This window comes from Rhipicephalus microplus, chromosome 1 (genome assembly GCF_043290135.1).
Source record: "Rhipicephalus microplus isolate Deutch F79 chromosome 1, USDA_Rmic, whole genome shotgun sequence".
Taxonomy (NCBI): Eukaryota; Metazoa; Arthropoda; class Arachnida; order Ixodida; family Ixodidae; genus Rhipicephalus; species Rhipicephalus microplus.
The window spans coordinates 207290342-207302884 of NC_134700.1; the positions used below are offsets into that span (position 1 = coordinate 207290342).

Genomic DNA, 12543 nt, shown 5'->3' on the forward strand with positions numbered 1-12543 from the left:
GCAGGTTGTGGAAGTGGTTGGCAAGGTACGATGCAGTGAATGGTACGGTCTCGAATTCACCAAGACTTGAGGAAGGAACGACAGAAACTGATACGCAAGAAGCCAATCAATGAGCTAGCACTGACAGGGAAATTACAGGAATTCAGAGTCTCGCTTCAGAACAGGTCCTCGGCACTTAATGAGGAAACCAACCTTAGCGTAGGTACAATGAATGATAATCTGACGAGTATCATTACGTAGTGTGCAGTAGAAGTTGGAGGCAGGGTAGTTAGACAGGACACATGGCAAGCTTTCCGAGGAAACGAAGAATCTCATTAAGAAGCGTCAAATCATGAAAGTCTCAAATACAACAGACAAAACAGAACTGGCAGAGCTTTCGAAGTTGATTAATAGGCGTAAGGTATCCGATGTAAGGAGGTATAACATGGAGAGAATCGAACACGCTCTGCAAAACGGAGGAAGCGTCAAAGCAGTGAAGAGGAAACTTGGGATAGGCAAAAATCGGATGTATGCACTATGGGAAAAAGAAGGCAAAATAACTACCAATATGGATAGGATAGTTAAAATAGCGGAGGAGTTTTACAGAGATCTGTGCAGTAGCCGGGACAACCACGAATTTAATACTATAAGAACCAGCTGTAACCCAGATGATAGAAGAAGTCAGACAAGCTTTGGAGAGCATGCAAAGAGGCAATACTGCTGGTGAGGATCAAGTAACATGAGATCTGCTGAAAGATGGAGGACAGATTGTGTTAAAAAAACTAGCCACCCTGTTTACGAGGTGTCTCTTGACGGGAAGAGTACCAGAGTCTCGGAAGAACGCTAACATCATCTCAATACATAAGAAATGAGATGACAAGGACTAGAAGAATTACAGGCCGATCAGCTTGCTCTCTGTAGTATACAAGCAATTTACAAAGGTAATTGCTAACAGAGTAAATAAAACATTAGAATTCTGTCAACCAAAGGAACAAGCAGGATTTTGAACAGGCTACTCAACAATCGACCACATTCATACTATCAATCAGGTAATGGAGAAATGCTCAAAATATAACGAACCACTATACATAGCCTTCATCGATTACGAGAAGGCGTTTGATTCAGTAGAAATATCAGCCGTCATGCAGACACTGCGGAATCAGGGCGTCGATGAAGTATATATAAACATCCTGGAAGAAATCTACAGGGGATCAACTGCTACCACACTGCTTTATAAAGAAAGCAACAGAATACCAATCAAGAAGGTTGTAAGGCAGGAGGACACAATTTACCCAATGCCCCAGCCGTTACCTGCCATCACAACCGTTGGCCGCCGCCACGGAGAAAGGAAAAAGGTAAGGAGAGGGCATGCCCAGCCGGTGCAGGGCGTAAAAAGTGTGGCGGAAATGACATCATGGCAGCCATTATCAGTAGGCACAATGGCGGCGTTGTTATGGTTACGTGTTGCGCAGTGAAGCTGGTCTAGCAGTGAGCGGCAACGGCTGGCGGCGGAATGTGTGCCTCCCCAGGTCTCGTGCTGAGCCGTGGCGGACAATATCTGTGCTCTGCGCCGCGTTATTGGTTACGCAGTGTTCGTCTGGCTGTTACATTACTCTTAGCAACGTTTACAAATCTATTTGTCCATCACGGGGTTTCAACAGTGCGTAGAACAAGTGCATATCCATGTGTCGTGCGGCGGATGACGCGGATGAAGCAGTTAGTGTTCAGCGAAATGGCGTTGGGCACCATGACGAAGCTGAATGACGACGAACGCCTTGCAGGTCAGTGACGGTTGAGCAGTGCTCCTGCTTGTGACAACGGACGACGCTGTTGAGCCCAGAGGACCATGTGCACATACGTAGTTTCATGTTGTGTGTGTACAGTAACAACTTGCATGTGCGTATTAAAACACCTTTTCTGTTCCGCTTGGTACACTCTCCACCAGCATTGCATGTAATCTCAACGTAACAGCAACCACGTTCAACTGTCACTAGCACCATGCTCAAAGTCACCACGGTCGCAGAATGCTGGCGCAGGTGAGTTTCACGCGGAACACGGACACAGTGGCAGGACACTGCGTCAGTCGCTTGGCGGAATGCAACCGTAGAAGGCACACGACCGATCGTGTTGCCTGTACAGTTGCTGAATTAATGACGTGAAAGCACTCGCCGTTGTCAGTGCATCTAGCGCGCGTTCTTTCGTAGTTGCTTCGTTGTCGGCGAGCTGTTACTCTTTGTTATTACTCGGACGAAGCGATTTCGCTGAAGGTGTCCCGCTGGCTCTGAGTGATGAGCCCAGTTCCATTAGTTTCGGATCATCACGACACACGCGCTGCGCAGCCCACGTGCTTTCCGAGCCGGAGAGGGAGTCGCGCCTTCTGCTTCGCATTCATATGTAAGCAAGAGAGGAGAATTTGCCTACTCAATATGGCCGACTTCCGGCTTCATCGCGGCTTCACAACGAGTGACGTCAGGGCCTCTCCTTACCTTTTCCTTGCTCCGTGGCCGCCGCAAACTTTGAAATGAGGATAATGATGTCGATAGGCTGCTACTGACATTGAGTCAGCTGGAGCAAAAACTATTAAAAAAAGTTGATGACGCAGCACATGTTTAAGAAAAACTACTTGCTCGAAGAAAAAAAATGTTTTTTATGTGTAGCGGTACGCAAACATGTAGTGTTTGTTCATTTTAAAATAAATTTTGGCCTCGACGAAGGCGCTTCTACAAGAAAGTGCAATAGCGCGAGTGGCGGGAGAGGTTAGTAGATGCACCCTGGGTGTTTAAAGCAGAAACACGCCGCGGTTCATTTTTTTGCCCCCTACAGGTGAGCACTTGAACTTGAGAGTTTCCGGGGCCTGCAACGGTTGCGATGGCAGGTAACGGCTGGCGGTACGTTCGATTGTGTCTCGGACTGTTTCGTTTCGCTGTAAATATTTCGAGCCTCTGCCGACCGGCACATTCTTTCGCATTCTGTTTATTTGACTCGTTCAAATGCTTTCGCGAAGGGAATTCAAGTGACTTTCGGGGAACGAAGCGACCGTCGAAGCTTTCATCGGATGAACACCCGTTGCAAGCCCGGGCCGGTGAGTAGAAACCACTTCAGTTTTTTTAAGGATGGTTGCTTGCGGGGCTAGTTGGTTCATTTCAACATATGTATTTTTTTATCCTATGACTACGTAGGCGCCCCTCGGTGGCAGCGCATTGCAATATTAAATTTTAAAAGTTTTAACGTCTCAACCGGAAAAACGTGCGTTACATGCGGCGTGCATGGCTTCGCGGTGGAACGAGTCGCTAACTCAATAGTTCATTCTGAAATTCTATCACCAGGTAACACCAACCAGGCCGTTGCGATAAAAGAAGGCAAATAAATCACTGTCGCCTCGAATGTGTCTTCTTAGCTAGCCCATATATTAGTGCAAAAAACCTACTAGTTAATAATTTACTGCAGTCGCGTTTGAGAAACATCACATAATTATGGGTCTGGTTTTCCTATAGTGTGACAAAGGAAGCGTCACATAAATGAGAAATACTTCTTTTTCTGCCACAGCCTCCTGGCCCACCTGACATGGAAGCAAATGTGTACAATGGGCAAGGAACCTGCTACGTGACATGCCTTGAGAAGAAGCAGCCCTGAGTGATATACGTGTTATGAGGTACCACTACATATATGCATAAAATGCTGCTGTTTACTAATTAACTGACTTTATTTGTTTACTTTGGAAAATTTCATGCATTGATTATGCATTGATTTCATGCATTGATGTCTGGTGATGTTACTTGTTTTTCCAGACTGCCATGCAATGACAGGATGACTACCCCTGAATGTCCGCTCTGCAAGCACGTTGAAACATCTGAATGTCCACTACAACAGGTCATCTCTAACCTCACACATGTAATGCTGTATTTGTGAATGTTTTACCGCGCATATTGTGGAGAGGTGCTTTAGATTGGCTACAAGCATTGCCTACCTACCGTGGTATGGAATCTACACTTCAATAATGTTGAAACTGTAACACTATTAGTTAGATTGTGTGGCGCTGCTGAGCTCAACAGCACACTGTTTGATCCCAGCCACTGTAGCCATATTTTGATGGGAGTGAAATGCTAAGACGCTTATGTGCTTAAGGGTTTGTTCAATTCGCCTGCACCACATGATCCATTTTACAAAGTGCGGCACCTCGCCAATCGTTTCAGTGGCGCAGCAATGGCATCTTCGAAATCTTGCCATTCATTTCAAAAAGCGCAGGAGAGGTACAGCACCAAAACTATTTCATGACTTTCCGGTACCTTCTGCTCTGACGGCGCTGGTTTGGTGCAGCCGCTCGGACAGCTAAACAAACAACATAGCATTAGACGTAGGTGCTGTACCCACCCCTATAAATCCGGCGTGTTTTGCCAAGATGTTTGCACCTCATTAAATTAAGCGAACAAAAATAAGGATTCCACCTTGTCGGCACCTTGTCATTCACTTGTGATGCCGCACCGCACAACTTCTGCAGCACAAGTTCTGAACTTCTCGTGCACAGCTGTGAACCAGTTCGGATTGGTGCAGGTGAACTAAACTGACCCTTAAAAGATGGAAGCTGGAAAATATGAAAAATGTGTTAACATAAGAGGTCAAAGCAAATGTTTCGACAAGCAGTCTCGTCTCCCGTGAGCCTACATTGTCATTTGTTTGAACCCCTGGAAGTCAGAATCAACCTAATTTGCCCACTACTGTACGACTCACGATCACTTCATAGTTGGCATGTGAATCGTCGGAAATTATTAATTGCACTACATAACGAACACACCCACAGTGATGGGCATTAACGGGCTTTCCGACATTTAGTTGTGCCTTGTGACAGTTTACCAACAACACCCAGAACTGTTCTGTTTTAATTAACTGTGTTTAGCTCATACAAGTTTACAAAATGATGCACCAAAGCTCGTAAGACTGCACTCAATTGCTTTAGCTTTGCACATATGTTCAATGGGCTCCTAAAATAATAAATCATAAAGGTGATGAGCAGTTGCAGCACAGCTTCCTCAAAGACTGGAATGCTGTCATGAGAAGCAAGATTGTGTTCATTGCATGTGGTACTGGTTTTTTTTTTTGCAGAAAAACGTTCCAGATTTCATTGTGCACATCTGCTTCTGTTTAAATTAAGTTGTCATAACTATAGTGTCTACCACTACGAAGTGAAATTCTGTGCACTACGGTCATGCAAAAAAAAATCTAGGAAATTGCACAGGTAGTTGAAACATACATGATCTTCGCTTGTCTATACAGCCACACTGCAAGATAGTACGTATTTCAAGTCCTAACCTCTAAAAGTAGCAGGGAGAAAACAACTTCATTTTCAACCACAAGTATACTGAAAAATAAATACAATAACAAGTGTGTAATAAATGTGACCTTTATTGTATCAGTATTCGGACAGATACACATCATGTACCACCAATTGATTTGAGGAGTGCTTGCTTGTAAGAGAGTACTGAAGTTGTATGGATATGTCTATGCAAAAAAAAAGAGATTGTGCTCAAGGCTGAGCAGATAGTGTGTTGTAAGAGTACCAACAAATATGTACAGATAACAAAGTTGTACAATGCATACCTGAAGCTTATTTTCTTAGAATCGGGCTTTTTCGATCTGTAAGCACACACTTCATAAATGTCCCTTTAGCATACATGTTCGCTGCATACTCAGCAGACTGGTCATTACCTGCGACGAGAAATTCTAGCTGTGGTAACTTTGTAACTTAACTCTAACAATAAATGTAGCATGCCTGAAATATTTTACGCCCATCCCCTAAATATATAATACCTATGATATTGGCTCACGACTGAGTATTAAACTAGTGCCTACGCTCTCGACACGACGCGACATTGCAGAATTGTGAAGTACTCAATGTAGCATTGCAGAGCGAGAAAGATTCAGAAATGCACGCATCCGCAATCGCTTATTTAACAAATTTAGCCAAACTACATTGCTCTCAATTTTCGAGCTATTTATCGGCAATGTCCAAGTTTCCTTTCCGGTTCCGCATCATGCATTCACTTCACTTGAAGATCAACACTACAGGGCAAGCGCCGCATCTGACGGCAGAATCCGACCCTTGTCTTGAAGGCACGCTATTAAACTCGAACGCCGCAACACGATGAGACCGACGCTCATTCAGCGATCTCGATGTTCAGTAATATGCATATGCTTGTTAGCTTTCCAAGAGTCTTTACACATGGATTGAAAGCTTTCAATATGTATGAGTGACTTGTTTTGTTCGGACCCGACCGTATACATTGGTTGTACCGGCTTGGACACTCGCAATAAACGATGCAAACCTTACTTGATTGACGTTGTTTTTTGCCAGTCGAAGCCAACTAGGTCACCTGGCGATAATTACAGACGCGAAGCGTGATTTAGCAACGGAAAAGAAAATACCAGAGGAAGCGAGCAGTGCGAACCACCCCACCTGCAAAAAAAAAAAATCGCGTCCGTTTATTGATTATGATAGTACTACCCGTGCCATCTAGCCTCGCGGTATGGCAGTTCAGTACGCCGCCGCTACGTATTTGCATGATATTGTGATACAACAGACCACAGGCACAGTTTCCATTCTCTAAACTGGTAGGGTTTCTGCGGTATTAAGTACTCGGAATCTTTCTTTCGATACAATATTAGGGGGATAGCGCGAACGCACTCCCCCACTACCAAAAATTGCATGCCCCATCTGCCCCAGTTTGGGGTAGTGGCAGGGGTCAGCACGAGCGCAGTGCAATGCCCGCGCCTCTCCCTGGGGGCACCGCCTGTTTAGAAAAAGTTTATTCTTTCATAGGACGAAACAAACCTAAGAGACAAGCGTCTGTATAACAGGTACAATAACAAACAAAAGACAAAGCACAACATACACTACACATTTAAACTAAAGTGTCCAAGTCCGTAGCATGTCCATAGTCCGTTGTACTAATAACTGTACATATACTACGTAAATGCACTAATCACAATATGGACAATGCACATGATGATATATGTACAGAATTTACAAGACTTAGTGAATATGTTAGAAAATATGTACAACAGGTATTAATATTCATAAGGGTTACATAACTTACAGCGTTCGAATGAAATGCATATATAGGAGAGCTAACACCCATATTGAACACACACAAACACATAAAAATAGTAAGCACATAGTGTTTACATGCACCAATCAGATATTGACAGGTGACCTGGCTATAGGAACCAGGCCAGGTGGAAAACTAATTGAACGCGTCTGTCAACTACGGACAGAAAGCGGCACGACCATTGTCGCAGAAATTCTTCCTCCCCAAGGAAGAACAATTCCTCCGACAGAAACGATATGAGTTCAGAGTAAAGGCGTTCCAGTATTGGAAAAAGAGCACGACGACGATGATCTGCCGCAACAGCTTCGCACCTATTACGCCATAAACAAAAAGCTCCCGCAGCTATTAGAAGGCGTGCAAAGCGACTACGCGGGCAGCGACCAGATGTTACAAAGCGATTAACACCTAGGCCGCGAAAACTAGTGTTAACTGACTTCCAAAACACCTTTGCAATGACACATTGCTGCAGCATATGCTGGTTAGACTCCTGTAACGGGCAGTTAGGACAAGTGGAAGATGGGACCATGCCCCACCTCTCCAGTCTGTCCCGTGTTGGGAGTACTCTCCATCCAAGACGCCACATAAAGTCACGGAGGTGACCAGGCAAAAACAATGCCGTTATCGCGCTCCACGAGACTTGTCTCGATCGTGCTAGACGGGCTGGAGGAACCAGAGGAAGCAAAATGGCCGCCGTTGTATCTACAATGCGGCTTTCAAGAATGTCCACATCGGGACAAACCTGCTGCGCGTGTCGATAAAAAGATACTGCCGTTGAGTAAAATGCAGGTACGTGAAGTGTTTGTGGTGCAGAATTAAGCCGTGCATCTGGTAGTAAATAGCGTAACTTGGTGCCTAAGAAATAGCAGGCGAGATCACGCGCGGGGCACTGATCACCACGCAACAACCGAAGTAAGAATCGTAGGGCAAGTAGCCGGCAGCGAACAGAGACGGATGGGAATGCGAATCCACCGCAGTTTCTCGGTTGCCCAAGAGCTGCTCGGCAAACCAGCTCTGTTCCACCCGACCAGAAAAAGGAGCCAATGAGGGATTGCAACGACCTGGTGATTTGTAATGGGGGCTGTAAGACATGAGATATATACCATGCACGGCCGCAAAACACCATCTGTGCTAGATACCTCCTTTCGAGCATCGGTAAATCATACTCTTGTGCTTCCCGGACGTGTCGTTTTACATCTTCGACTACTGAATTCCACAAGGAGGCTGATATGCCGTAGCAAGTATAATCAAGCCCCAGAATGCGAATAGAGTCACTTTTTGAAGACCGAAAAAGGAACTTAGACTTGCGTCTGGTGAACCAATGAATAAATATCGACATTTGGAAAAATTTAATGCAGCACCTGAAATCGTGCCATACGTAGTAAAAAGTCGTAGGCTACGGGATAAACTGTCCTCATTCTTCAAATACAACGTGATGTCATCAGCAAATGCTGTCACTGTCACGGTACCACTACCTGGAAGAGGAAGGCCTCTAACGTAAGGATCAGCGATTAGCGATTGAAGGAATGGTTCGAGGCTGAATACAAAAAGCGCAGGGGATAGAGGACACCCCTGGCGAACACCACGGGTAACCGGAAATGGCGCACTCTCTAAACCATCAAGAAATAACGTGCTGCGTATATTTCGGTATGCGTTTCTGAGAAGCTCGACGAAGTTTTGTGAGAAGCCAAATGCTGCCATTACGCTAAATATAAAGCTATGTTCGAGGCGATCGAATGCCTTTTCCTGGTCAAGTGAAACCAAGAGTCCCCGAGCTGATCTTGCTAACGTGTACGCAACTATATCGCGCGTAACAAAGGAGAGACTGTGGATTTCTCTTCCAGGAATAGAGCACGCCTGATGATGACCTATTAAGGAGGGCATCAGGCTTCTCAAACGCCGAGTGATAACTGCCGCGAAAGTTTTATAATCAACGTTGGGGAGCGTTATTGGTCGCCACTCCTCTGGGCGAACTGACGATGGGTCATGTTTAGGTATTAAAACAATTCGACCATCGCGAAAGCTATCTGGAAATTCAAAATTCTCGAAGCAGCGGCAAATAACAGAGGTGAAAAGGGCACCAATGTCGTCCCAAAACGTTAAATAAAACTCAACAGGCAACCCATCCGGCCCGGGGGCCGAGCCACGCTTCATGGAAGACAGTGCCTCTTTCACTTCGTCAGCTGACGGACTTGTGCATAGTTGTTCAGCTACTTCAGATGAAATTTGAGGGAGCCTACTTAACATTGTGGCTGTCTCGGTGGTACCGCGATGTGATGACATTGTCGTACGAGCCATGTTGGCAAAGTGAGCTAGGAAAACTGATTGATCACGTGTCGGCGGTAAGGCAGTGTGTAAGAATCTGGCCGCCGGAGTTCCTAGTTGACTCGACGGGTTGAGAAGCGAGCTTTTCGCAAATCGTAGAACCTCAGGATGAGCACAAGGATTACGTCTGCAACGCCAAGCAGCCGCCGTCAATGACGAAGCTGCAATGAGGCGTTGAAAACGACCCCTTAACTCTCGCTGCCATGCGCGCATCAAGGGAGTTAGTCGATCAACCCGAAGAGCAATACGCAGCTTTGTTGCAGTGTCCGCTAGTTCTTCGGACGTACGGCGTCTAAGGGCCCGCCCTGCTACTGAGCAGTGTAAACGCCACTGCGTCTTGAGCGCGTCCCACACCTCCGGACCGCATCCCGAAAGAGAGGCGCGCAAGATTCTAGATAAACTGGAGCGTGTACGCGCGTCGTGCAGAATGCGGATGTCAAGACGCCAAGGTTTCACTGATGATGAAAAGGGAAAGTGAGCCTCGAGCGTCACTGGTCGGTGGTCTGATATATAAACAGGCGATGATGGTAATGTTACTACGTCAGAGTGCGATACGTAAGAAGCTAGCGCGCTCGGCACATAGAAACGATCCAAACGACTAGACGACGTGCTACGCCGCCAAGTCCAGGCATACTGTGGCCCATGCACTAGTCTGTACGTATCTGTCAAAGAGAAATGGTGCACTAGGCGACGCAGCTCTCGCGCGTTCCAATCAGAGCGACCCCATCCTGGACCTTGCACGTCAGCTCGCGTGTCTAATACACAATTAAAGTCTCCAGTGAGTATGACATGACGACCGTCTAGAAAATACACGTCCAGGTCACGGAAAAAATCGTTAGACATCGCTGATTGAGCTGGCCCATAAATACACAAAACACGCAGCTTGAAGGATGATAAGACGCAGTCAAAAGCCAATACCCGCCCATTCCCGTCATAGAAAACATGATGATTGCTCAGAAGAGCGCGGTTAAAAATAATAATTCCAACTCCAGAGGAGCGAGATGTAGCGAAGGAAAAATAACAGTCTAAATTAAAAGCGCGTTTGAATGCACGAACGTGGCCAATGGTGAAAAAATTTGTTTCTTGTAAACACAGAATATCACAATGTTCTGCGCGGGCTATGCTGATAACCTCGGCTTGCTTTACTGGGTTACGGAACCCTTGAACATTTAAAGAAAGAATTTTCAGGGTGTCAGCCATATTGAAAAAAAGTGGGTGACTGACCTGGTCGTGTTTTTCGATTCGGTGTACCCCGGGGATCTGTCCGGGGGAACTGGAGTACGTATACTACACAGCACAATTCGACCCTCTAGAAGAGGGTCGAGGTTTCTTTGGTTGCTGGAACTCGGAGCGGCTATCTTGGGTGCCGTCCGAGCTGGTGCCAGACTTGTGAGCACGCTTGACCTCTCGCGGGGCTTGCATTTCCACGTCACATACGTCTGGGCTAGAAGGGAGTCTGATGCTACTGTCAACTTCGAGGCTGAAGGTGCTGTCGGACGAATCAGATGGTGGTAGGGCTGCAGCGTTAATGTTGTCGCCGCCTCCAACGAACTTGATCACGGATTGCTTGTCGAGACGCGTCAGTAAAGAACTCCCATGGCGTCTTGCTACTTGTTCAAGAGAGTCACGAGCCTGGCTTTCGGAATGATCCAATGGGCTTTGCTCATTCGGTTTCAATTCTGCTGCTGGCGAGACACCAGCGTCCGTAGATCTCGCAACGTCGGCGTCTTCTGGGCAATCAACTGCTAGCTTTAACGATGAGTCTGGTGCCTCAGTGCCTACCGGCGTTTCTTTCTCGGCTTGCGCCGGCGTCGAACATGGCATGACATGTTTGCCTGGGACAGACGCGAGATCAATCGCGGTGGCTGTTTCTGTCGCTGAGATTGGCAGACGTGGAACGCTCGAGTTGGCCAAGCTGCACACTTCTTCATCGTTTAATGGAGCTCTCAGAATCGGATTCTGGCGTTCTTCTAGTACAGCTCCTGGTTCTCGTTCTTCTGTTGCCGTTGGTGACACGGATGGTAGGGCAGGAAAGGTCCCTGCAGTAGCATCAGAATATGAACGACGCACAGGACAGACGGTGGTAGGGTGGTTATCTCCACAACGTCGGCAGGGGCGGTCGCAACCTTCGCTTTCGTGTCCGTGCACACCACAGCGACCACAGAATGGTGCTGTGCACTGTGCTCGATAATGACCACTGGAGCCACACCGACGACAAACACGTTGCAGACCGCGGTAGTCGAAGGTGACTCGATGACCAGAAACGCGAAGATAGTTGGGGACGCGATTTGTGGGACTCATTTCCATCCGGATATAGCGTGTGCCTGTGAGAACTCCGCGTCTTGCGCTCATGACGCCAGCGGTCACAGTCAATACCTTGCCGTATGGGGACAAAGCCTGGACTAGTACCTCGTTGGAGACGAAGGCTGGTAAAAACAGGCAGGCGACGTTAGTTACCTGCGGGCCGACGGGAACGACAGGGATACGCTCGCCACCGATGGTCAGGTAGCCAGCGTCGACGATGAGAGTCATGGAAGCCATGCTCTTGACAGTTACTTGGAAGTTCATGCCTCCCATGTGCTGAACGCAGTGTACCTCTGAGAGGCCAACTATTGAGGCCGTCGCGTCGACGACGGTCTCCGGACTAGTCCCCGCAGGGACGACAATGTCGAAGGCTTGCGCCTTCGAAGGCGTCTTCGAAGGCACCGCCTAGTTGATCACGGTAGCCCCGGCACCAGGTAAGTATGCCGTTGAAACGTTTTGAACTCGGTACCCACTGATAGCGACCCCCTAGGAAGCGCATGGGAGTTGTGGAAGATGGCGTAAGGTTTCTCCTCTTTTTTAATTTGAATATGTGAAGCCATCGCATTGAGGACACCTAGTACACAAATTCACCCAGTCCTGTTATATCAAATTGCTTTTTGCTCACACAAATATTGATAAAGGCTTGAAATTTGAGCGGGTATCACTCCAGCATTCGCAGAACCAGCGAGAACATTCTGTACACCGCCAGAGGCGCCACTGCAGTGGTAATTTGTATCTGTCTAATGGTCATGAACAGGACGTACGATTCATCGGACTAGCTGTCCTGAAATCCTAAATATCCAATTGTGATCGCGAAGAAAAAAAATGTTATGGC

General features: G+C 46.9%; 1 pseudogene; it reads right to left on the reverse strand.

Annotated features, from left to right (window-relative positions):
- Positions 1-6637: 6637 nt before the first annotated feature.
- Positions 6638-6775, reverse strand: LOC142771507 (U1 spliceosomal RNA; annotated as a pseudogene).
- Positions 6776-12543: the final 5768 nt, after the last annotated feature.